We start from the raw sequence: 27,414 nt of genomic DNA, 5'->3' as shown, positions 1-27,414 counted from the left end.
TTAGACAAGCAAATTATAGTATATATTAGAGTCCTGCTCAGCAATTGAAAAAAAAGACCAAGTTACCGATACAACAATGTGGATAAATCTTATCAACATTAGACTGAAGTAAAGACTGGGTATAAAAGAGTAAATAATGCTTCTGCTTATGTAACCAATCTATTTACATAAACTCCAGGATAGAATCCGTAGTGTCAAAAAATAGATGACTGCAAAAAGGTGCAGTCAGGAGTGAGGAATTGTGAGTGACTGCAAGCGGGCAGGAGCAAACTATTCAGAGACGGAGAAATAGCGAAGATCTTGATTGTGATGGGAGTTACACAAGTGCCAACAGTGATTGATCTGTACACTTAAACTGAATGTATTTTGTTTTATTTAAATGATATTTTAATTTCAAGCTTTACAAACACAGCACTGAAATATAAGTCCCTTGTGTAAAATGACACAGAAAAGATGTAGGAAGAAAGACAGAGACGGATGAGATAGACTCCACAGGATTTTCAAAAATAGACTAAATTTCCCTTCAATACTCTAATATAACACGTTTCAACCATTGAAAATGAATTCTTAAAACCCAATGTATTTCAATGATACAAAATACCAGGAAAGCTTCAATGATTAAAAAAAAAAGTCACGTGCACGGTCTATATGCCTGCTACTCTTGTCTGTAAGGTTTCAGACATTGCAAGTGAAGCTGACTTGCTCTTTCATTCCAATTTCTATAAAATAAATATGGCCACTAGTAATCTACCCTATTTCCTTGAAAGTAAAACATCCCCCGAAAATTAGACCCACTTACAGTTTTGCCTCTGTCTGAAATATAAGGCATCCCCCCCAAATAAGACCTCCCGGAAAATAAGCCCCCCCACCCCAAAATATCATAACTCTGCACTCTGGACTGTAGCAGCGGGTGCCGTCTCACAGCTCAATGTGGGTCGAAGCACATCTGGAGCAGACAGGAAGTGCGAGGTCTCTTTTAATAAAACAATAAACAATAAATATGTTTTGTATTCTTCTTCATGGAAAAATAAGACATCCCTGAAAATAAGATCTAGCACATCTTTTGGAGCAAAAATTAATATGACGACACTGTCTTATTTTGGGGGGAAACAGGGTATATAAAACAATAGTTTACACCTAGCAACATTTGAGAATAGCCCAAATAGTGTTACATAACACGTGATAACAATTTATCACACGACTTTCTTTTATAAGTAATAAAGGCAAATTAATAGGAGAAAATGTGTACAAAAGGCCAGGCTTGTGCTTCCCATTCTTAAATGCTAGACGGGCCCTCCTGTCCGTTTGCCTCTACTCCTGGGTGGAGGGAGCAGCAGTGGGACCCGTTTGTGTTCCAGGGGCTCTGGTGGTCAGCCTCGTAGCCCCTCGGACTCTGTGGCATCCTGTTCATTCTCTGCAGGTGAGCAGGCAGTGTCTGTGGTGAGTGCCTTGGCCATGCGTATTTATGGAGTTGTTGCTGCAGCCGCCACGCACATCCTGGCCCCTAAGGTTCTTGCTCAGGGTAACGCCACCCCCTTCATAGACACCGCAGATGTAGACAGAGAATGACTTTTGAAAACTTGTTTTTTATTATAGTAAATGAGTCTGTATGCGGAGCTTTTGAGACATCAGTTCCTTAGGTTCACATTTTGAGATACTGGCTACAGGTGCTGTATGCCTTAAATGAATTTGTTTCTTGATCTGTAAAGGTTTTTGAAGGCTAAAAATCTTGATTGGAATTTTCCCAGGCCCATTGGTTCTTCTGCAGTGGAATCCTTTCACTTCTTTCCTTTCGGAAACGAAGTTGCCTGAAGCAGATGAGGTCTAGCAGCCTGGCTCAGTTTCCGTGACCCATGAAGTGCTTCCTTGTTACTGGAGTGCGGGAGGACACTGCAGAGGCTGTGGGATAGGGGTTGTTTCAGGATAAGCCCTCTCCCTCCATTGCCCTTTTCAATTTCATTACTGCCCCTGAAGTGTTGACATTTTATGTCTTACTAGATTTAGCATAAGACCCGTTACAGGTAGGTTTATTGTGCCAACACGGCCAATGAACACATGTGGGATTAATTGAAGGGCGGAGAGATAAATGGCTCTGTGAGCCTCGCCTTTCTTTTTTCTTGCTCTTTGATCATCGGACCAGTGTGCAGCTGCTTTGCTTGTTCTGTGCCTCCATTTGCAAGCTACACTACCTGTGGGACACCTACCCGTGGACGTGTCACTGTAATTTGAGGTTCCTTCAAGACCCGCTTCACCACGCAATTGGAATTTACCTCTCTTGAACTGGGGACAGTCAGACCCTGTTATCTGGCTGACTGTTGGTGACCTGCTGTTTACTGCCTGTGTCGGGATAGCCCGAATTGCTCTACAGAGGACTGACTACCTGGTGGTCCTCAAGACTTGAAGGACTGCCAGTGTCTCTCAACTGTCTCATGGGAGTGAGTTGCACTGAGCCATTTGTACTACTTTATAATTTTATTAACTGTTTATTTCTTATGTTATCTATCTATCTATCTGTATAAATATGTATAAAAGTATTACCATTCTGGTTTTGTTTCTCTAGAGAACCCTGTCTAATATAAAACTCTTGGTGAAACAGTGGTAAACTACTTGGCTTGGAAGTTCTAATCCATTTAAGGATTGGAGGTTTGAACCCACCAATCACTCTGGAGGAGAGCCGGCGATGTTGGTAAAGATTATCTAGAAAACTCTCTGGGACAATTGCACTCTCTCAGGACAGTTATGTGTCAGAATTGACTCAGTGGCACCCAAACACAAGATTTAGTACTGTTATTTCATGGTGTGAAATTATCCGTTCAACTCAACAATGTGTATTGAATAACAAATGGAAGTACTGTATTGGGTGACAGTTGGGTCTGGGATCTGCAGGCATGCAGAATATTTTTTCCCTGCAAGCAAGTTGCAGTTGACTTAAAGGAAAGGAAGGAGACAAAGCACAAACTTGAACTTTTGCATCTTTATATATATATATATATATATATATATATATATATATATATATATATATATATATATATATATATATATATATATATTTTCTAAATGACATTTAGAGTTTTGTTGTTACACACTTAACTTGTTAAAATGAGCAAATTTATGAAAAAAGTCTTGCCATGCTTGCCTTTAAGGAGCGCTCTGGCTGTACTTCTTCTAAGACAAACTTGTTTGTCCTTTTGGCAGTCCATGTGCTTTCAATATTCCTCTCCAGCACCATAATCTATATAGCTGAATGATTCCATCTTCCTTATTCAATGTCCAACTTGCATATGCATATGAGATGATTGAAAATACCAAGGCTTGGGTCAGGTGTACCTCAGTCCTTGCTTTTCAGTACTTTAAAGAGGTCTTATGCAGCAGATTTACCTAATCCAACTTGTCTTTTGATCTCTCGACTGCTGCTTCCATGGGCATTCTGATAGATCCAAGCAAGACGAAAATCCTTGAAAACTTTAAACTTTTCTCCATTTATCATGATGTTACTTATTGATCTAGTTGTCATACTTTGGTCTTTTTAACATTGAGCTGTAATCCATACAGAAGACTGCAATCTTTGATCTTCATCAGCAAAGGCATCAAATCCTCCTTGATTTCAGCCAGCAAGGTTGTATCATCTGAACATTTCAGGTTGTTAATAAGTCTTCCTTCAATCCTGATGCCACATCCTTCTTCAAATAACCTCTCATACAGCCAGAACAAGTGTGGTGAGAGAATACCACTCTGTCGCATATCTTTATGTATTTTAACACCCACAGGATTCCCTTGTTCTGTTTGCACAACTGTCTCTTGTTTCTTGTGCAAGCTCCCCATGAGCACGAGGAAGTGTTCTGGAATTCCCATTCTTTTCAAGGTTATCATAGCATATTTAGTGTTTTGGTGTAAAATACTGAAAGAGAGGTAATAAAATGATGATTGTAAATTTTGGATATAGACTGTTAATTTTTGGTGCATTTCCTTCCATCGTGCTTTCCTCTATGATTTTAATAGTTGCCATTAATATTAGTAATAGAACTATATGTAATGAAATGACTCTTTATTAAAGTTATCTTTTGATTGTGTGAAATTACAACAAGTTGTCTCATAATTTACTTAGGTAAAGACGGTTGCTGAACATTTAGGGCTTTTATAATTTTCGCTATTATAGATTATATTGAATATATTATGCATTTAGAGTTCTCTCCACTTAACGTTGAATTTAAAATAACTTTATACACATAACCAAATTACTTATCTTGAGGATTATGGCTAATTAGTATTGAGAACAATGATTGGCGACTTCGGCTAATCTAAGCAGTTTATTATGAATATGAGGGTGGGTCAAATGTATGCTGCAACATCGTAGAAAATTTCATCAAATAAAAATATTAAAATGTGAAGCCATTTCTCCTCAACAGTCTCCATCTAGGTCTAAACATTTTTGGAGATAGTGTTTTTAGCCCTCTAACCCTCCCCTGAAGAGTCCTCTCCTCTTCAGTTGACACCACATCAAGGCTACAGTTTCAGTGTCCTGGAGGGCATTCAATTATGTTTCTCTTAAATGTTTTTTGAGTTTGGAGTGTTGGACCAGGCGGAATGCTGTACCGGGCAAGATCAATTCACATCACTTATTAATAATTAAAGGCTTTATTAATAGCTGGTTCAGGAGGTGGCTATCACTCTGAAAACCACTCTTAACTCAGGACAAAGAAAGCACAGGCCTTTTGTAGTTCAAAGTAGCAGGCTGGCTTAAGGGGAAGGATGTTCCAGCAGTTGCCTCCTTTTCAGACTGGCAAGGCATGGAGCAGGGGCAGGGGGCTAGGGAGACCAACACAGCTGCTGGTAACAATCCGAAGTCTAACAGGGTAGTTTACATTGCTTGCTAACTGAGCAGGTCTAAAGACATCTCCAAGAGTCAAGGTTTGTCAGATCAGGGAGGGGAAGGGGTGGGTAGAGACAGCTAGATGCTAGCAGGGAGTTCAAGACAGTTTTAAAACAGGATGGAGTTCTTCATGCTAAGCTGAGCTACTATAGGAGAACACAAGAAGAGGCAAGATCAGGGGTTTAGGGTAGATAGGTATACTTTCCTAATGAAAGTCTCATAGGACAGCCTCTGCTACGGCCAAAGAATGAGTAAGTCCATTGTCAGGATGGAAAGAATACCTCCGGACAACTTTCTTGGACTTTTGTCCCTCACCAATGCAATTTTCATTTCTGAATTCTTCTTCATAATAAGCCTCTGTGATCATCCTGGGACTTTTGACAAAATATACCAAGACTGCCTCTTTGGAATCCTCAAACAAATAGCCATAACTTTATGAGATGGCCTTGCTACCTGGAACTTAGCTGGTCCAGCAGATCATCTTAGGAGGCACAGCTTTGATTGGACCTTGCACTCTGGATCATATTGGTCAACCCAAAGCTTATCCTGTTATGATTCACTCCAGAAAATTGTCTCCATTAACTCCAATCTTGCTTACAAGGCATGTGGAAAGATCAGCTCTTTGAGCTAGCTAATTTTCAGACAACACTTCTGGCATCCATCCAGGCAAAAGCTTGCTGAAGCCAAAACGTTTGCTTAAAATGGAAACGCTGAGCCCTGTGAGAATCCAGTTTTGTAATTCGATGCTCTTCTTCTACTAGTTTTGGGAATTTTACCATAGTTTTAATTTGCTGAGCTTGATAGTCTTCCCTCTTTTGAGGTTTTCCAACCTGCCTTAAAATAGCTGGCTCATCAAAAAGCTTGTCAAATGTGGGACAGCATTCCTGAAATTTGTTGCAACACTTCAATGATTTGGGAAGATGTTCATTTGAGTTTTTAAAATAAATTTTATATTAGCCTTAATCTCACCATTATTTTTTCACGTGGCATAAAAGGTATTGGTTTGTTGTTATTATTTTGCATCTTTATGAAGGAACCCTAATGAATCCCAGACAAGTATAATACTGAGAGAACTGCTCTGCAGCCATTCACTGATTGTAGAGACATTTTATAACACACTTGCTTTAGCATAAACCTGTGCATGTATAAACAGGAAAACTAATAGCAATACTTTTTCTACTTGCCCTAGATATTAGTAAGTATGGAAGACTGTAGTAGTTACATAATCTGGTGTCAATTTGGGACTTTAGAGGATTAAGAGTGAAGGGGTGGAGTCAATGAGGCCTCTGTGTGGGCAAGGCCTTCTCCTGAGAATTCTGGGAACTTCTGTATTTTCCTCCTTGGAGGCAGGAGACACACTCACTCCCTTGGAGACCCTCTACTGACAACAATCACTCCCTGAGAGACAATCTACTGACAAGACATGTGGTGCTACACCCTGGGAGCTGGAGAAGCCACAGGAACCTACCCTGATGCAACCAGATCTCTGGAGTCAGAGAAGCCATGTAGAGACCTCTGCCAGTGCTGAGATGCTTATGCCACTGGATCCATAAGACTTCCAACCCACTTGCCTGTGATCTTCCTGCATTCAGCATCATTGAATCTATTTCACGAATCTGCAGAGGACTTTATAGATTGGCATTAGACATATGGGTTAATATTGGATTTATGAACTTGATCTGGACTGGGCTGGGACATTTTCTCAATTTTCAGTAGCTCTTGTATATAAACCTCTTTCTTATATACAGATGAGTGTCTATGAACTTGTTTCTCTAGCCTCCCCAGACTAATACAAATACATTATTTAAAATATAAACAAAACCTGCAGACTTAATAAAGGAAAAAAATCAAACTTTCCCCCCTGTCTTTCCTGTACAGATTTACTAAAAGGGAATCCAAGAATTGATGAGGGAAAAATACTTTTAAAAAATCCAGCTGATAGTTGTTGATAGAATATTAGAGTTGTAAATATATTTAGAAAATAATCAACCTATCCAATAATCATCAAAGACCATTAAGATTATTTGGTGAAATGCTGGTGGGAAAAGTTTAATGGGTGAAGAATATGATAATATTTGAATTCAAGGATCAAGCTTAAGAGCACAGAGGGAGAATAAAACCTGCACTTACTAAGGTGATTAAATAAATACAATGGATCACCAGTGCATTGCCTTTGTCCATTTGAACCTGCTGCTGATAAAACTATGATGCTAGTTGGGGTTCTAAAGGAACTGTGGGATAGAACAAGTTAAATAACACTGGTTAATTGCAATAAATCAAGTACAGGATGTAAAGAATTTTATGAATAAATGAACTTGTTTCTTTAGCAAGCAAGCGAAAACAGGAAAGCAATTATTTAAGATATATTTAATATACATAAATGAAACACCACAATTGTTTAGGTCCAGATTCAAATACACCAACCTTTTTCAAAACTATGGGATACATTTGAACATGAACGCCATATTTGATATTGAATTAATATTTTATGTGCTTTTACGATGAAGAAATTTTGGCTAACTTAAATTTAAAAGTCCTTAATTTTTAAAAATACCCACTGAAATATTAGTGAGTAAAGTAATAATACTTGGAATTTGATGTAATTATTTTAGTAATACAAAGAGGGGAGAAACTGGTACAGATAGGAACTGGAAACACAGGGAATCCAGGGTGGATGATCCCTTCAGGACTAGTGGTGTGAGGGGCGATACTGGGAGGGTAGAGGGAGGGTGGCTTGGAAAGGGGGAACAGATTACAAGGATCTACATGTGACCTCCTCCCTGGGGGACAGACTACAGAAAAGTGGGTGAAGGGAGATGTTAGACAGGTCAAGATATGACAAAATAATAATTTATAAATTATCAAGTGTTCACAAGGGAGGGGGGAGCAGGGAGGGAGGGGGAGCAGGGAGGGAGGGGGAAAATGAGGAGCTGATGCCAGGGGCTTAAGTAGGGAGCAAATGTTTTGAGAATGATGAGGGCAATGAATGTACAAATGTGCTTTACACAATTGATGTATGTATAGATTGTGATAAGAGTTGTATGAGCCCCTAATAACCCCTAATAAAACAATAAAAGAAAACAAAAACAAACCAAAAAAACCAAAGTGCGGAGAGATGGAAGGAATCAGAAAATTCATGTGTTGATAATGATATATTACAAAATGAGTGGTGGCCATGAGGAGGGTATTGTTTATTTCTCCACTGGAAAGGGCGAGAGGGACCAGATCTCATCCCAGCAGGCCAAGCCTTGAGGACAACACACCAGCAAGGGACCCTGAGCTAACAGAGAGGATAAGGGCTAGATACAAGCTGAGCTATGTTAACCTTTTCCCCAGAAGAATGTAATACAGAGGACAGCACTGAAGATATAGCTTAGGGAGAGTGGGGGATCTGTCCAGACAACATGGGATCAAACTATGAGGGAGAAAGGGAGGGAGGGAGGGAGGGAGAGAGAGAGAGAGAGAGAGAGAGAGAGAGAGAGAGAGAGAGAGAGAGAGAGAGAGAGAGAGAGAGAGAGAGAGACTCATCATGACCCACCAAACCCGAGGACAACATCCCTGTTCAGAGCAGCCAATGCACAGAGAGGACAACAGGGCTGGTCCCATCATGACACACAAGACACCTTGTCCCTCACTAACTCACAGTGCTATGGGGGACAACACTGGATACACAGTGCAGAAAGTGTACCCTGTCTACCACCCTCACATCCAGGAGAAACACGAAAGGAGTGCAACAGGGCAGCAAGGGGAACAAAGTAACAAAGTCCTCAAGGATTCCCCCAAATAGACTTCTGACTTGGGGTCAGAGATTGGCACCTCAACACACCTGATTGTAAAACATTCATAAGGGTCAGCAGACAGACTTAGAACTTTTATAGTATTCCCCCACCCCTCTTTTTTTTCTTTTTCTCTATGTCTATCTATATAAGATAGGCAGGATAAATAATCCTGAGGAGAAAACAATGGGGCTGGCAGTTCTGGGGGGACATGGGAGAGCAGGGAGTAGGGAAGAGGAGTGGGGACCCAACAAACTCAGGGACAAGGGAACAGTACGTGACCTAGAATCGATCAATGGAGGGTGCAGAATGCCTGGTGGCATTTAATTAAGTGCAATGTAGCTGAGAGGAATTACTGAGAGCTGAATGGAGGGTGAGTGTGAAAGTGGAACAGGAAGAATTTGAAATGAAATAGAGGAAAGAACTAGAAGGCAAAAGCTATTTATAGAGGTATTGCTATGGGCATGTATACATGTAAATATATTAATTTATAATGATAGGGATGTAGGTCAATGTACATATATTTATATGTTAAGTATCAAGATAGCATGTGGACTTTGGTGTCCCTGAACACAAGAACACTTTGTTTGAATAACTCAGCACTCTGAGATACTCACCTTCCAGACACGATTGCTGAAGACAAAATGGGTGCATAAGCAAATGTGGTGAAGAAGGCTGGTGGTACCTGGCTATCAAAAGAGCTGGTGTCTGGAGTCTTAAAGGTTGGAAGTTAGACAAGTGGCCATCTAACAGGGAAACTACAAAGCTCACATGGAAGAAGCACACCATCCTGTGTGATCATGAGGTGTTGATGGTATCCGGTATCATTCATCAAAAGATCCAAAACAAATAATCATATCAATGTGACCGAGGGGGGTTCTTAGTGGAGACACAAAGCCCATCTATAGACAATTGGATATCTGCTCACAGCAGGGTCACAAGGAAGGGATGATTCAGTCAGGGTGAAGGATAGCACCTACAAAACAAACAACATTCTCTAATACTTGAATGCTTCCTTCCCCCCATTATCATGACCCAGTTATACCTTACAAATCTGAGTAGACTGGAATATGCACATTGATACAGATAATTGCTCTTGGTACATGAAATACAGGGCAGAGAAATCCCTCAGGTACAGTAGTGGGAGTAGCAATACCATGGTGGCAGGAGGTGGGGGGTGGGAGGGAGAGAAAAGAACTGAGCACAAGGTTGGATATATATATCACCCTGCCCTCTACACTACCAGGGGGACAAATAATAGAAATTTGGGTGAAGGGAGACAATGGACTGTTTAAGATATGAAGTAGCAAAAATAATATATAATTGATTAAGGATTCGTGAGGGTAGGAGGGTGGGGAAGGGAGGGGAAAAGCTATGAGCTGATTCCAAAGGTTCAAGTAGAAAGAAAATGTTTTGGAAATATGATGCAACATATGTTCAAGTATGCTTGATACAATTGAATTATGGATTCAATTGTATAAGATGTATAAGAGCCCAATAAAAACACGAGTGGTGGATTACTGGTTCTTGCATTTGTCTCTTTGATTTCATATGCTGTTGTGGTAAAGTAAAATTACTTAATATAGATATCTAACCATAAATTTTTAACTCCCACCCAGTGAATAGGGTGAAGATGGATGGTGGGTGGGGCATGTCTGACCTCTGCCTTGTGGCAATTGGCCTTGGGCTGCCGTGGAGTGGGATATTTCCCTCTCCTTACTGAAGTCAAAGGAGGTCAGATGTGACTCTCACACCATTTCCTCAAGTACAAAATTTCAATTATAAAGTGTTAACATATGGTATGTTTATTACTCAAATGCTAGGAGTTATTTTCTTTATCATAACTTTATGACAATATACTTAAGCATTTTGAAAGCCGGCACTTTTCTTATACTGTTTTAAAAATATTTTATATATACTGCAATTCTCTTTGTTTATTTCAAAGGCAGAGATCATAATTTTAAGTGACTTTCCTGTCTATAGAAGAAAAATACACAAATAAAGCAAGTTCTGTGTGCAGTATGTCCTGGCTCAAATAATTGGCCACTACTAAGTGTCGGTCACCTACTGACACGTATTACCAAGTGAGGAGTCGCTGGTGGATGCAGACACTTTGCACTTGGTTATTTATCTGAAAGTTTTATTGTGTTTCCAACCCACCCAGAAGTGCTGTTGAAGAAAAGCGAGTTTTTGCTTCTGTAATGATTAAAGTGAGGAAGCCCTCAGGGAGAAGCTCTGCTCTGTAATACATGAATTAGCCAGGACTTGGAACTGACTTGACAGCAACTGCTTTGGACTTTCTTCTTCTTATTATGAAGTGGTGCAGACAATTAATTGTTGGACCACTGACACAGCAAAGTAGGCCATTTGAACTTAGTCAGAGGCATGTTGGGAGAAACATCATTGCTGTGAAAACCCTGTGCAGTTCAACTTTGAATGAAACAAATGGATTCTTTGGGTGGAAATTGACCGGGTGGCAATGGTTTACCTATCACTGATACCTGAGAGGTGGGACGCCTGGGAGTGCCTTGCTTTTCAGTTTGCAAGTTTTCTGCCTTTGATAGTGCACAGTCTGTCTACTGTTCTATTGCTTGTTTCAGTGGATGTATTTGGGTTTTCCTTCTCCCAGAGGTTCCTGCTTTTATAGGTTTTAATGAAATTTTTTTAAGATTGAGGAATCTTGATTTCTATATAAATCTCCAATGATAGAAAAGACAATAATATAAGGTAATAACACTTTTAAAGAACGACTGATGAGAAGTAGTTCTGTATTATCTAAGCGGTGGACATTGATTTAAGCACTTTGCTTGGATTAACTGTGTAGCACTTGGTGAGCACTGTAGGCAGGACACTTCAAATACAGACAAAAGTGGGTTGGAAGAACCCATAGTATAGACTGGACTCCTAACCATGGATGGATGAATAGCCTGTGCACAGTACTGTCCTCTTACCTGCTAACCCTGCTGAGAGCTTCCAGCATTCTCTGAGGACACAGGGAATGAATGTCCTCTCTTGCCAGGATTACTCGTTTGTTTTCTTTTTCCCTGCTGCCCTTTACTCTGTTCTCTGGGTTTCGGTGATGAGAGGTGAAAGAACGAGCAATAAAATCCTTTAGATAACTCCCCCCTCCTTCATCTCTGCTGTCCCTGGGGGGAGACATCGGACAGTGTAATATGTGAAAAAATAATAATAATTTATGAATGATGAAGGGTTCATGAGGTAGGGGGGAGTGGGGAGGGAAGGGGAAACTGAGCAGCAGATATTAAGGGCTCAAGTAGAAGGCAAATATTTTGAGAATGATGATGACAACAAATGTACATATGTTCTTGACACAATGGATGTATGTAAGGATTGTGATAAGAATTGTATGAACCCCCAATAAAATGATAAAAAAGAAAAAAAACCCTTTAGATAAAATGTGAAACCACAAGCTATTGTTTCTAACTAGCCTCGGGACAAAGCACTCTGTTAAACAGAGGAACTTAATTAGTGAATTGGCCTTCCATTTAAAACTTATGTGTAAAATCTATAGGCACTAGGCAAATGCAATTCTATCTGATGTGTTGTTGCCCTGGGGCTGCTGCAAAGAAGTTGTCACTTGTAGGAGATACATTTGAAGTCACTCGTGGGAGATCAATTCTAGTGTCCTTCTTTAGCTGGGGTTCAAAATCAAGAACGGTGTATGTCCGGATAGCATCAGCTCACCAGATTTGTTCAGCCTGTATGCTGAACAAATCATGATAGAAGCTGTACCATATGAAGAAGAATGTGGCATCAGGTTTTGAGGAAGGTTTATTAACAACCGGCAACATGCAGAAAACATAGTCTTGCTTACTGAAAAGAAGGAGGACTTGAAACACTTGCCGATGAAGATCAAGATTGCAACCTTCAGTGTGCAATTACAACTCAATGTAGAGAAAATCAAAATCCTCACAAATGGACCAATAGGTAACAGCATGATCAATGGAGAAAGAGTTGAAGTTGTCAAGGATTTCATCTTGCTTGGACCCACAATCAATGCTCATGGAAGCAGCAGGCAAGAGATCAAACAAAGCCCCTGCTCATGAAGAACAAGGATTCAGCAAACAAGATGGATTACAACTCAGTGTAGAGAAAATCAAAATCCTCACAAATGGACCAGTAGGTAGCATCATGATAAAGGGAGAAAGGATGGAAGCGGTTAACGATTTCAACCTGTTTGAATCCACAATCAATGCTCATGGAAGGAGCAGTCAGGAGATCAAAGGACACATTGCCTTGGGTAAATTTGATGCAGGAGACCACTTCAAAAGGTTGGAAAGCAAGGGTGTTATTATGAGGATGAGGGCGACCTTTTCCCAAGCCATGATACTTTCAATCAATTCATATACATGGCAAAGTTGGATAGTGAATAAGGAAGGCCGAAGAAGAACAGATGCATTTTGAATTATAGTGATGGTAGAGTATTGAAAGACCCTGAACTGCCAAAGGAATGAATAAATCTTGTCTTGGAAGTACAGTCAGAAGGCTTCTTAGGAGCAAGGAGTTCATCTCATGTACTTTGGCCACGTTATCAGGATAGACCACTCAGTCCCCGGAAAAGGACATCATGGTTGGCAAAGTAGAGGAGCCGTGAAAAAGAGGAAGGTCCTCAACAAGATGGGTTGAGCAGTGGCTGCAACAATAGGCTCCAACATAAGAACAATTTTGTGGCTGGCACAAGACCAGGCAGTGTTTCATTCTGTTGTGCACAAGGACTCTAGGAATCAGAACTGACTCAACGGCACATAACAATAACCCTTTACTCAGAGCGATACCCCCTGACCCCAAAGGCATAGCTCTTGCTGATGGCTTAAGCTGATCCTCTGGGGGGAATGAAGCCGCTAGAGCAGTACAGGCCTCTCAGGTCAGAGAAGGAATGTGGCAACATCACTGTGTGGCAGCGTATCTTATCAGAGAAGCAGCGATAGAGTCACCAGCAGATGGGGGTCTCAAAGCTACTATTAAAGAATATGGTTAAATAGCATAAGCAAAGATGAAGTACTGCCCCAGACGAGTAATAGGAGGTAAGAAGAAAGCCTCTCCTGCAGAGGACCCATAGAAGACAGACCACGCTGGAATAGAGGGGCGCTTCTCTGGGAAGAACCAGGGACTTCAATGTTATATTGATCTTTGTTGTTGTTGAGCTGACTCTAACTCTTGATAACCCCATATACAACAGAATGAAATATTGCCTGGCCTTGTACCATCTTCATGATCTTATGCTCATCTACTGCTGCAATCACTGCATATTTTGAGTGCCTTCCAACTTACACGCTTCATTTTCCAGAACGACGTAGAACAATATTGTAGTCTGCAGGGTTGTCACTGAGTTTTAAAATTAGGTCGTGAGGTAGTTAGTTTATTGTGCCAACCTGGCTGATAAACACATGTGGGGTTAATTGAAGGGTGGAGGGAAAAATGGCTCCGTGAGCCTCACCTTTCAAGTTCTCTGGTCTCTTGCTTTGTGATGGTTGGACCAGGTGCAGCTGCCTTAACCAGTTCCCTGCTTCAGCTGGCAAGGCTCGCTTCCTGCAAAACATCCCTGAGGAGAAGCAACATGGACCTACCCTGATGCAGCCCTGGGTGCTGGAGCAGCCATGTGGAGACCCCTGCCAGCACTGAAATGCTTACACATTCACTGACTTGGCTTTCCTCCTGTAGTCGGCATCGTTGCATGTGTTTTGTGACATGGAGAAGGACTTTGTGGATTGGTGTCGGACATAAGGGTTAATGTTGGACTTGTGGGCTTGGACAGCACTGGGTTGGGATGTTTTGTTGATGAGCACTTAACCTTTATATAAAACTTTCTCTTATACATGAGTTTCTGTGGATTTGTTTTTCTAAAGATCACCAGGCCTTTCTTCCTTTTGTGTCTTAGTCTGGAAGCTCTACTGAAACTTGTCCATCATGAATATTTGAAATACTCTCCTAGTATTTGACATAGCAGTAGTATATAGCTTCAAGCAGTATAGTGACATGCAAATCAACAAAGTACAACAAAAATGACATATCAGTGGCAATAAATATGATACACAGACAACCCAAGTCATTCTGATGCAGAGTGACCCATTAGGACAGAGTAGAACTGCCCTGTAGGGTTTTTATATTCCTCGTGACTCAATGGGTTAGTTGTTGGGTTGCCAACTGCTGAGTTGGTTATTCAAACCCACCAACAGCTCCCATAAAGATTTACCGTTTCAGAAGCTCTAAGAAAAAAATTATACTTTTTTTGCCCAGGACCACCTTGAGTCGAAATCTACTTGATGACTGTGGATCTTTCTTTTTCTTTAAAAAATCCTTATGGAAACATCTGGTACATCTTCCTCCCACAATATAAGATGCAGCCCAACTCGACATGGTTGTCACATTGGGTTACTATGAGTGGAAATCACCACAAGGACACCCAACCACAATCAAATAACATGCGCCTCATTTATAAGGATGCCCTAAAATTCTTAATGTAATTTAAGCTTTAAGAATTTGAAAGTGTAAATGCTGTGAAATTTTGGAAACATAACTTGAAAGTTGAATTATTTATATACTTTTTGTACTTACTGAAGTTCTTGAGTTTTAAAAAAGGCCTTGTTAATTTTTTTTCAGTTCTTGTGATTGAAGGTGAAACTGAAACAAAAATTAAATATTCATTTTTCAAAATTCACAAAAGTATATGAACATATGAGAAATTTAAATAATTTAACTTTCAAGTGATTTTCTGGGTGGCTTTTAGCATTTACACTTCTGATGTTATTAAAGCTTAAAAACTGCATGAAGACTTTTGGGACAAGCTGTTGTTATAGGCTATTAGAAAGATAGCTGTATGGCATTCACATGTATTTCTCAGAGTTATCGAACATATATTACTTATTTGTGCTAGGTACTGTTCTAAGCACTGGAGATACAGCAATGAACAAAATGAATAAAAATCCCTGTTCTCATTTTAAAAATACAGTTTTCTAATAGCTTAATATAAAACAAAAAATCAAGCTTATTGCTATTGAATCAGTGCTGATTCATGGATAGCCCTTTTTTTCAGATTTGCAACCAATCATTATCTATAAATGTTTTAGAAGTTTTCCTAAGGTTGAAAAAAACTCTCCTCAATTGGAGGGGATAGAATTTCTAAAAAATATTGTTGAGTTATTTTACATTAAGGAGAGGGTTCATAAAAGTCATAGGATAATTTAATTTGGGTTCATAGGGTTTCGACTCATTTTTTGCCATAAGCTGCCACAGAGTCCTAGTATATTTCTCAGATCAACTTCATTTCATTTCTTTCTTTTCAAAACACTATCCCTCCTTCCAAAATCTTTACATATTATTTTGTTGAGAAAAAAAGTAATCTGATGGGGATGTCTATGTATTTTCATTATGGAATCTTATAACCAACCTGCATCTGCATCCTTATGCTTTATTTTCTTACCACCTCTGATGCCCAGTTGCGCTTCTGACTGGAGTCCGCCTAATTCCTTATATATGTAATCCCACCTTCTTTGCCACTCTGAGCACTTAGTAAAAAAATTTCTCGACTCTTTTGTATATCATCACTTTTCCAATCTTGATCTGATCTTTTCCACCAGCATAGACACACACTGTAATTTCTTATACAATTAAAAATTACTGACCTTACATTCCACTCAGCTTTTGACCAATTAATTTTCTCCTGTTTACAGTACATTTCAGAAGAGTTGTCTATATGAATCGTCTACACTCTCATGCTCTCTTCCTGTTGTTCTACTAAAAAACGCAGTGACGCCCACCCTGAGTCAGTTTCAACTCATGGCCACCCTAATAAGGACCAGCTAGCACTGCCTCTTGTGGGGCTCCAAGACTGTCACCCTTTATGAGAGTAGAAAGCTCCATCTTTCCAACTGTTGACCTTGTGGTGATCAGCCCAATGGGTAACCACTCCATCAATTATGCTCCAGTTGATAGTATCCCTACGTACAACAGAACAAACCACTGCCGTCCTCTCAAGTGTGGCTATGTTTGAGCCCAGATCCAAGGGGCCTTGGTGGTGCCCCAGGCTATGTGTTGGGCTGCTGACCACAAGGCTAAGCAGGGTGAAACCACCAATTACGCCCAGGGAGAAGGGTGAGTCGTTCTGTTCCTGCAGAAGTCTCTGAAACTCACAGGGGATAGTTTGAGTCTGTCCTGTCTAGTTGCTATGAGTCAGAACGCACTGAATGGCAGTGGGTTTGTTTTTGGGGGTCAGGTACACCTCTAGGTGGCATCTTTGCTTTATTTTCTTTCTTAAAACCTCTCACCACTGCACCGAAAAGTCAAGACCCAACTTAGTAATCAATCACCAAGTCCAAGGGTCATTTTTTAACCCCTGACTTCTTAGCTGCATTTGATCACTCAGTTTCATTTTTCTTGTTCTTCATGGGTTCCAAGATACCAGATGTACTCATTATGGACACTAATCTGCTTTTTGACTCCTTACCGTTTTGCTCTATGTGGTAGAGCTCTCCAGGATGGTTCATGATACCTTTCTCTTCATTCTCAATTCACATTCTATACCCATCACCCTGAATCTTTTTCTTAATGGCTCAGATTTCTTTCAGCTCCTAGTACTCTATTAACTGTAGATGAGTATATCCAAGCATATTATCAATATATTTTCTTATATATACAGTAGACATTTCAAGTTTACCATGTTCCAGAAAGAACTTCCGTTTCCCACCCTTATCCTCCAAGTTTGCTCCTGTCATTGTCTTTACTAAATGGCCAAACCATTGCCAGGTTAAATACTTGGGAGTTATTTTTCAAGCTGTTATTTTTCAAGTCTCTCGTCTGGATGACTATAACAGACTCCTTGACTAAATCAATGTAGAGAAAACAAAAATTCCCAGATCAATACACAATATTGTGATAAAAGATTGAAGTTGCCAAGGATTTCATTGTACTTGGACCCATTATCAATGCCTATGAGAGCAGCAGTAAAGAACCCAAGTTGTGTATTGCATTGGAAATCTCTGTTGCAAAAGACTTCTTTAAAGGAATAAAGTGTGCTTGGTCCAAGCCATGGTATTTTTTAATGGTTTCATATGCATGTAAAGGCTGGACAATGATTAAGAAGACAGAGTAAGAACAGATTGTCTTTGAATTATGGTGTTGATGAAGAATATTAAATATACCATGTACTTCTAGAGGAATGAGCACATCTATTTTGGAAGAGGTATAGGCAGGATGCTCCTTAGAAGTGAGGATTGGTTTTCTTTATCTCACATTCTTTGGGCGGGTTGTCAGGAGAGACACGTTCCTGAAGAGAGACATCCTACTAGGCCAAGTGAATGAAAAAGAGGAAGACTCTTCATAGATGGTGTGACGGAGTTACAGCAATGGTTGTAAGGATGGTAAAACGGTCCCACACCAGCTTCACCGTTGTTCCGCTGAGCCCACTGCTGTAGTTGCCATGTTAGTCCATTTCATTGAGGGTCTTCCTCGTTTTCATTTACTGTCTACCAAGGAGGGTGGCCTTTTCCAGAGAATGAACTGCCCTGAAGACATACCCAAAATATGAGACAGAGTCTCTCTGTCCACACTTGAAAGGAACACTCTGACATGAATAGATGCTCCTTCATGATCAGAGATCTTAGAACTCTAAGTAAGGCAGATGTCAGTCTCTCACTTGTTAGGCTCCCCTGCCTTTGTCATTGCAGCACAAGGGTAAATAGGTCTTCTGGGACTCCTGTGCAATTTAAGCTTATCATTGAAATGGCACAGAATCCATTAATTGGCTGCTTCCACCCAGTATACTAAAGGAGAGTTTACAGGTTTGGGGACCCAGTGGCTTCTCTCTAGCAACACTGGATTGCATATTAGAATGCTATTTAAAATTTATGAAAATAATCTACTTGGCTGACGGAGGATTACTCATAATGGGATTTAGTGATGAAGGCTTAAGTTTTGTTCCAATCTTAAAGTACCCACTCTCCAACTGAGAGCTGAGCATCTTTTCTCCCTTCATTCTTTTGTCAATCAACATGCTAACTTTTCAGCAGGCTGAGCTTTGTCAAGCAGAGAAGCACAGAAATCTATTTGATTTTACTTGCCTCCAGCAGCATGCATTAAATAGAGCCTAGTAGTATGATTTTGAGATTGGAGTAGAGGGTTGGGGAAGCTGAATATTAATAGACACAAAGGTCAAGAGGCCCCAAGTAGAGAGGTTTTTGTTATTCTTTCACCATTTGTCACCAGATGCTTGTCTCAAATAAATCTGGCTTTGAGAAATGGGTTTTCAGACTTGCTTAGATGTGACAGCTGTAAAAGTCCCTCGTGAACTCTGAAAAGGCAATCTCAGCCCAGCTGCTCATGGTTAGGGCTATCCAGAATGAAAGCGTTCTTAGCGACAGATTCACTTCTCCCCTTCCAACGGCTTTGACAAATGTGCCACACCAAAGATGAGAGTGTTTCCACGACCCTATTTTTCTTCCCCTAGCTGGACTTAGCAGTGCTCTGGGGCCTTGACACTAGGGAATGCAAAAAGAGTGATAAATCCTGCGGGTCACGAGAGGTATCACAGTGAGCAGTAAGCACATGAGCCAGCTTAGTCTGGGGAGGGCTCACTTCCTGGGGGCACATTGAAAAGGGGTTTCCATAGAGCTGTGCTTCTCAACCTTCCCAATGGTTGGTGGTGACCCCCAACCACAAAATTGTTTTCATTCTTACTTCATAATTTTGCTGCGGTTATGATTTGGGAGACGCTGTGAAAGGGTCGTTTGACCCCCAAAGGGGTCATGACCCACAGGTTGAGAACCACTGCTATAGCGGTTCAAAAGAAATAGAGATACATCAGCTGATGCCAGGAGCTTAGTGCAGAGCAAATGTTTTGAGAATGCTGAGGGCGATGAATGTACAAATGTGCTTTACACAATTGATGCATGTATGGATTGTGATAAGAGTTGTAGGAGCCCCTAATAAAATGATTAAAAAAACAAGAAACAAAATGAAGTGGTAAGGATAAAAGAATAATATAAAGAAATCTTATTTTGCAAAAAAGAAATAGAGATACATCAGATGAACTAATGATGTGAAAGTACACATAGGAATTTGACTGTACACCTCATTTTTGTTGACGAACCCTTGGAGAATTTCCTGGAAGTAACTGGCTGGCAGAGGGAGTAGTACAGAGTTCCTTGCAATAAATGAACTTCTGCTGCACTCCTTTGTGGCTGTGCCCGTCTCTCTCATTAGATTGTAAATACATTGATTATTTTCCTTATCCTTCAGAAAGCATGCGGAGCCTTATCTCCTCAACTGCTTTTGCCTTGGGACACATTAAGAAGCTCTGAGACTTTGAGCCAATTGAAAGAAAGTCCATATTAGAATTTAGGAAAGGGTATTGCTGTAGGTGTATTTTGCTGTAGATCACGGAGTGGCCCTCAGATAGTTTTTTCATTTCCGTAGCCTCTATGTCAAAATTTGAATCATTTCCCATTGAACGCGAAACTATGTACTCTGAAGAAGCTGGCCCAGCTCTATTCTGTTGCAGCAGGATTGGAGACCTCCAACCATAGCATGCACATGCTGCACAGTGATGGGCTCAGCTTTTACTCATAGAAAGTAGAAACAGAGTGAGACTGGTTTCAGCTGTTGGAATGGTCTCCCCAGGTCAGAGTATCCTCTCACAGCTGAAGCAGGGCACTCACTTCATGCACCCCATGTGCTCCCTCCTGCTCAAATGTGAGCAAGAGATCAAGTTACCGTGTCTCCAGAACACGGAGGAAGGCTTCTTTGATAAGGAGATTGGAGAGAGAAAGGTTGGGGAAGAGGCCTCTGCTTTGGTGGCCTGCATGGAAGACATTTCTCTCCATGTAAAGCCTCACATGATTTCATTAACCCTACTTAGATCATCTCCCATTTTTTAAGGTCAACTGTGCCATACAAGACGACCTAACAGAATCAAAGTAGCTACATGTCATGACATTCACTGGTTCCAGAGATTAAAGAGTGTGGGATCTTGGAGGTCATTCCTAGTAAGGTTGCCACCACACACATATTTTCACAGGGTTGATGGTTGATACACATAGAATGTACAAAGGGAAGTCGAGGTCAAAATAGTCAAGAATTGGCCCATTTTATAGCATAAACAAGTTGGGAACCCAGAATTGTTGGGTAGAGATGACACAAAGTTGACAGAAAGAGTGGTTTAAAGATTTGGGGCCAGGATCAGGAGGGGAAGTCTTTTTTTCTGTCAGACATTATTTACACATTGAAGGTCTTTTGGGGAGGATAGGACAGACTATACCAAGCAGGACCCCAGGTGCTTGGAGAGGACAGATGTGAGGGATTAGCTTTAAATTTGTTTTTGTGACTGGAGGTAGGTCAAGGTGAGTGTGCCCTCACCTGGGTAGAGGTTTGCATGGTTTGAATCTCTCGCCGGCACCAAAGGAGGGCACCTTCTTGTCAGCTTGCCCAGAAGTAGGGAAGGAGAAGAAGGAAGGATGACGCTCAATACCTGCCAGCAGGCAATATCAACCCTTGAGCATATGACGTGAAGTTCAGTATATCACACAAACATGAGATTTGTTACTAGAGTTTCCATGAGTCTGAGTCATTTTGATGGCATTGGAATTATATTGATAGATGTCAAGTCACTGTAATTCATAGCAACACCGTGTGGCAGAATAGAATCGCCCCATTTCAAATCAGAGGGTTTTCTAGGCTATAAGTTTTATGGAGCAGATTGTCAGCACGTCCTTCTGTGGGGCCCCCGGGGTGGGATTCCAACCACTCGCTTTTCAGTCAGCATCTGGGCACTTAGCTTTTGAACTAGTACTCAACATCAAATCTTATTTGCTACATATCATTTCTGGTGGTTTCGTTTTGCTGATAGAAGCCTTTCTGATATAGGCCTGGGAGGGAGGCTTGCTAGCCAGCTTCAAATATTTGAATGGCTACTACATGGCCTAAGAGATAGTTTTAGTCTTGTTGATTGAAAGCATAGATTGGAGACTCAGGATAATGGCAAGAGGCAGGATGGCGTTTAAATTCTGAAACAGTCTGATGTAGATAGAAGTTCAGCTCTGCCACTTACGCATGGCTTTAGTTTTCTCACTTGTAAAATGGAGATAATGATATCCATTTTATAGGATTGCTATGAGAATGAAATGAATTGATAATGCCTTGCATGTCGTAAACACAATTTAAAGTTTTATTCAACTTTAAGAAGTGCAAGGAGATAAGAGTTTGACTGTAATAATGGTTAAAAAATAAAGATTAAAACTATCCAGCAACTCAGTGGAATGTCTTGCAAAAAACAGAGACCAGAGAGGAATCAGAGTAAAGAAATCGTGATGTGGAATCCGAAGACCTAATTCACGTCTTGATTCGGCTCTCTGATAGCTGCATCATTATGGACAAATCATTTAATTTCTCGACATCTCCATATCATCATCTACAATATAATCTAAATAAATAAATATATATGATTGGAGGTGCTTTATTATCTGTCATATGTTAGTCCTTGTTGTATCCTTGAAAGTTATGAATGAGAATCTGATTGAACTCTTCTCTGTCAATTAACACCAGAGAAAGGTTTCTTTGTATTGAAGAAAAATTTGGACTAGTTAATCCATAAGGATTTTTCTTGTTTGAGGTTTTGTGAACTGTTTCTTATGGAGCTTGTCTGTAAATGCCTGTGATCATATTAAAGGACTAAACAAGGGAAGATTTTTTTTTAACAGAATGTATGAGATGGAGCTGTATTAGGGAATACAATTAAGTCAAGCAGTCAGCAGGGAAAGTTGGCTATATTTATTATGCCAATCCTACAGGCCTTACACTTTTTTTGGCAACTCACACAACCCGTTACCCCCTTGTTTCCTATGTATCTTATGGGTATTATATGTAATTGTACATTATTTACATAAGTGCATTATATATATGAAAATGTATTATATCTATATTTACACAATACAATTTCAGCTCAGGTTGCTGTTTGCTATTGAAGAGGTCCTTCTTCATTTGGATTACAGTCAATTCCTCTCTAGAGGAAGCAATTCCATCTTCTCTATGCAGGTTTAGGATGATTCGACTTTCTCATTTCCCTTTGTGGAGCTTCAAATTGTTATGGTTAAAAATAAAGTATTTATCTTCAGTTTAGAAATCTAATAAAACTTTGACAGGAGTGAGAAATCGTGTAAAGCATCTCTTCAACAAATCCATCTCAATAACATTTTCTGACAATCAAAAACCTTCAGGGCTGCCCCTTAATGACTTCTGAAGTTGTAGCAGATTTGTACTAAGGATGTGAGAATGGCTGAAAATGGGTTTTAAAGTAGTGCTAACTTGTTTGTTTTAAGATCCACTCTCTGATTCAGTTTTTTTTGAAGGGGTTTGAAAATGTGCCTCCTTTAAAGTGTAGACTGATGAAGTGATTATAATAATAAGAGTGCTACTTGCTTCTGTGCAGAATCCCCAGCAAACGGCTTCAAGGCAACTTCATAAAGGGCCAAATGCAGTTGGGAAGCTCAGACTCAAGGCCCAGAGGAAGGAGGAGCTAGCTATCCATTCCATAAGAGCTGATGACAGCACGTGGTGTGAGACTCCGGCTACCCAAACCAATGTAGACATGAACCTTAGTGGGCAAGGTTAAATGATGCCTTAAACTTTGTGTACATCATCAGAATTAACTGGAGGCGATTTTTTTAAACATACATTCCCAATCCCAGAGGTTCTGATGCATTACAGCTGAAGTATAGGCCAACAATGTATAGTATGTGTACACTCAGTGCCCGCAATGCACATGGTTGGATGTTTGAAACCACAAGCCACCGTTCAGGAGAAAGGCAGGGCTTTCTATTCCTGGAAACAGTTATAGCCACAGAATCTTACAGGGGCAGTATGTTTAGGTCCTATACGGTCGCTATGTGCTAGCAGCGATTTGATGGCAGTGAGTTTGGAGTGTGGTATGTACATAAATATTTCCAGATACTCTGATTATCAGCAATGTTTAGAAGCCATTGAGGTTATCCTCTTGGAATGAGGTTTATATAGCAAAGAAAGAGGTGTTCTGATTTAATTTTAAGAACTGAGTTGTGGTGGGTAATCCTAAAGCACTTAATCTCTGAATGCCAGTCTTCCAGGGTTTTAGGGACATGAAACCAATTGGCAACTCTGATGCGAGTTGCAGGGAATTCAAAGAGTAAATCAGATTCTGTGATTTAGTTGCATTATTCTGAGGCCCTGTGACTGTAAAAAATGGCTATGTGATAGGAACATTGTTAAGGTTTGTAGGGGGCACACATAGTTTGATATTGATTGCTAACCCAGAGGTTGGTAGTTCAAACATGCCAGTCCTATGGTGGAAGAGCCCTTTGTGTCACGTGGTATCACCAAGCATTAGCTTGAAAGCAATTAACACCATCTACAGGAATATTGCCTGGAAAGGAATGCAAACTCAGATATTTGGCTCAAGGTTGTCTTATAGTTTGCCATCTAATATTTTAATCTCATATAACTGTATCTATTGAGGCTAGTAAGCCTCAGATTTACGATGAAAGATATCATGGTAATTGTTGAATACATAATTTTAAATTAATTAACAAATTAATGAAATAGAATTCTTATTCAGCATTCAGCATATGTGTTAGGTTGGCTTCTCTAGAGAAGAAAAACCATCTTCTATGTGTATATGTATATTTACATATATATGTATACTTACATATATATATGAGGGATACCTCCAAAACCCCATAATTTTTTGTTTTGAAACTTAACAATAGTAGTTTATTATTATTTAGAGCTTTCTGAAAACACAGAACTCATTGTTGAAGGTGATTATATGCAAACAAGCAATATTCCATGGTTTATTAGAAACAGCTATTAATTGACTCAGGGAACATTAAAATATCATTTTATTGGAGGCTTGTACAATTCTTATTACAATCCATATATCCATCCATAGTATGTCAGCCACATTTGTACATTTGTTGCCCTCATCATTCCCAAAACATTTGTCTTCTACTTGAGCCCTTGGCATCAGCTTGCATAAGCAAATGTGGTGAAGAAAGCTGATGGTGCCTGGCTATCAAAAGATATAGCATCTGGGGTCTTAAAGGCTTGAAGGTACACGAGCAGTCATCTAGCTCAGAAGCAACAAAGCCCATATGGAAGAAGCACACCAGCCTGTGTGATCACGAGGTGTCGAAGGGATCAGTTATCTGGCATCAAAGAACAAAAATCATATCATTGTGTGCCCATCTTCCCGATATAATCGCTGAAGACAAATGTGTGCATAAGCAAATGGAGTGAAGAAAGCTGACGGTGGGAGTGCAGAGTGGGGGCCCAAAGTCCAGCTGTAGGCAACTGGACACTCCCTTACAGAAGGGTCACGGGGAGGAGACGGGCCAGTCAGGGTGCAGTGCAGCAACGATGAAACATACAACTTTCCAACTTTCCTCTAGTTCTTTAATCCCCCCCCCCAACCTCACTATCACGATCCCAATTCTACCTTACAAATCTGGCTAGACCAGGGGATGTGCACCGGTACAGACAGGAACTGGAAACACAGGAAATCCAGTACAAATGATCCCTTTAGGACCAGTGGTGAGAGTAGCGATACTGGGAAGGTGGAGGGAAGATGGGAAGGGGAAACCGATTATAAGGATCTATATATAACTTCCTCCGTGGGGGGATGGACAACAGAAAAGAGGGTGAAGGGAGACACTGGACAGTGTAAGATATGACAAAATAATAATAATAATTTCTAAATCATCAAGCGTTCATGAGGAAGGGGGAGTGGGGAGGGAGGTAAAAATGAGGAGCCCATACTTTTTTCAAAGCTATATATGTATTCAATTTTTAAAATATAAAACAACCTATTACCTTCAAAGTTCTCTCCATTCTACTCAATACATTGTCAAACCTGTGATTCCATTCTTGGAAACATTTTCCAAACTCAAACTGTTTGGATGGCTGACAGCACCTCCCTCAGTCCCCTCCCCCAACCTCTTCTTTGTCAGCAAATTGCTGTCCTTTCATGTCCCTCTGCATTTGTGGAAGCAAAAAGAAATCACGTGGAGTGAGGTCAGGTGAGTAAGGTGTGTGGGGCAAGAGTGGAATGTTGTATTTTTGCCTTAAACTGTTGCACTGAGATGACTGCATGAGCAGGTACATTGTCATGGTGGAAAAATCAGTTCCCCATCTGCCACAAATTAGGCCTTTTTTGTTTTAAATTGTTATGCAATCTTTTAAGACCCTCTAAACATAAAGCTTGATTAACAGTCTGACCTCGTGGAACAAACTTCAAATGCACTATGCTCATCATATAAAAAAAACAAAAGAGCATCATTTTTTGAGGGGTGTACCCCCTTGTATACGATATGGGAATTATATGTATATTATTTACATAGGTGTGTTGCATATGAAAATATGGTACTCTTTTTATGTATACCCCACCCAATTTGAGTTTAGGTTGTTTGCCCTCTCTGAGGTCCTTCCTCATTTGAATTACAGCCAGGTCCCCTCTAAAGTACACAATTATCTATTTATATCGGGGCTCCTCAATCTATGGCCCATGGGCCACATGTGGCCCGTCGAGGACATTTATCTGGCCTGCCGGGTGTTTTCCCATTTTGTTTTTTACTTCAAAATAAGATATGTGCAGTGTGCAAAGGAATTTGTTTATAGTTTTTTTTAAACTATAGTCTGAGGGGCAGTGAACTGGCCCCCTGTTTAAAAAGTTTGAGGACTCCTGATTTATATAGATAGATTAAAAGATATACATAGAGAGATTAAAAGATATGTATAGAGATTAAAAGACCCATGCCCACATATATACACACAGGTAGAAAGAGATACATTTATATGTACCAATAAAATAGTTCACGCAATTGGAGATTAGTCCAGTCTGGCTCAAGTCCATGGGGCATTTGTTAAGTTGGAGGCTTCACCTGACTCCCATTGCTGTGGGGGAACTGATGAAACAGCAATCAGACCAACCAAGAATAAAGAAGACCAAGCAGGCGGACAAAGCAGGAAGACTCTAGGCTGGCTGGTGCCTAGGCAGGAGAACCCACCATCAGGAGGTCAGAGGGCAAGGCACTGATGTGTTCCTGGGTCAGTATGCAATGCAGAAGACTATTGATTCAAGTCTAAAAGACCTAAAGTGCATGGCCAGATGCAGGATCCAGACGCAAACAAGTTCTTTACCGAGTCTACTTATATAGAAAGTAAGGTACAGCCCCTAGGAACTTCCTTTCAATCTCATCACGGTTGTGACCTGAGGAAAGGGGTAGCATTTCACCCTAATATTCTTACAACCGATTGGCTGCTCACAGCAGATACCATTGTGGAGATTACAAAATAGTAGATCATATGATAGGGGAAGAGTAGACCTTAACGACCAAACAAGAGAATCCTGGCCCAGCTAGGTTGACACAAAACCCAACTATCATAATATAGCACAGGTTAAGCCAGCCTTACCAAATTTATGATCCTTATTGATTGTAAATACAGGTCTATAAATACAATTTTGCAAATTACTTAAAAACTTAAAGGCAGTCAGGGCATGACTTTTAAGAGTTAACTGACAACAAATTATTTCTGAAGGGAAACAGCTTTATGCAATGGAAATATTTCCTGATATATCTGCACAACCAGAAATGCATTTTGAATATTTTTTCTTAAAATGCAAATGACATTCATCATATTTTACAGATTATTTAAGTTTCTCTTCAGGTAATACTGACATGGGAAAGTAGAATAAACAGCATTTTTAAAGGGTCAGAGTGATGTGGA

This window comes from Tenrec ecaudatus, chromosome 16 (assembly GCF_050624435.1).
Source record: "Tenrec ecaudatus isolate mTenEca1 chromosome 16, mTenEca1.hap1, whole genome shotgun sequence".
Lineage (NCBI taxonomy): Eukaryota > Metazoa > Chordata > Mammalia > Afrosoricida > Tenrecidae > Tenrec > Tenrec ecaudatus.
Note: the sequence above shows the minus strand (reverse complement) of the source record.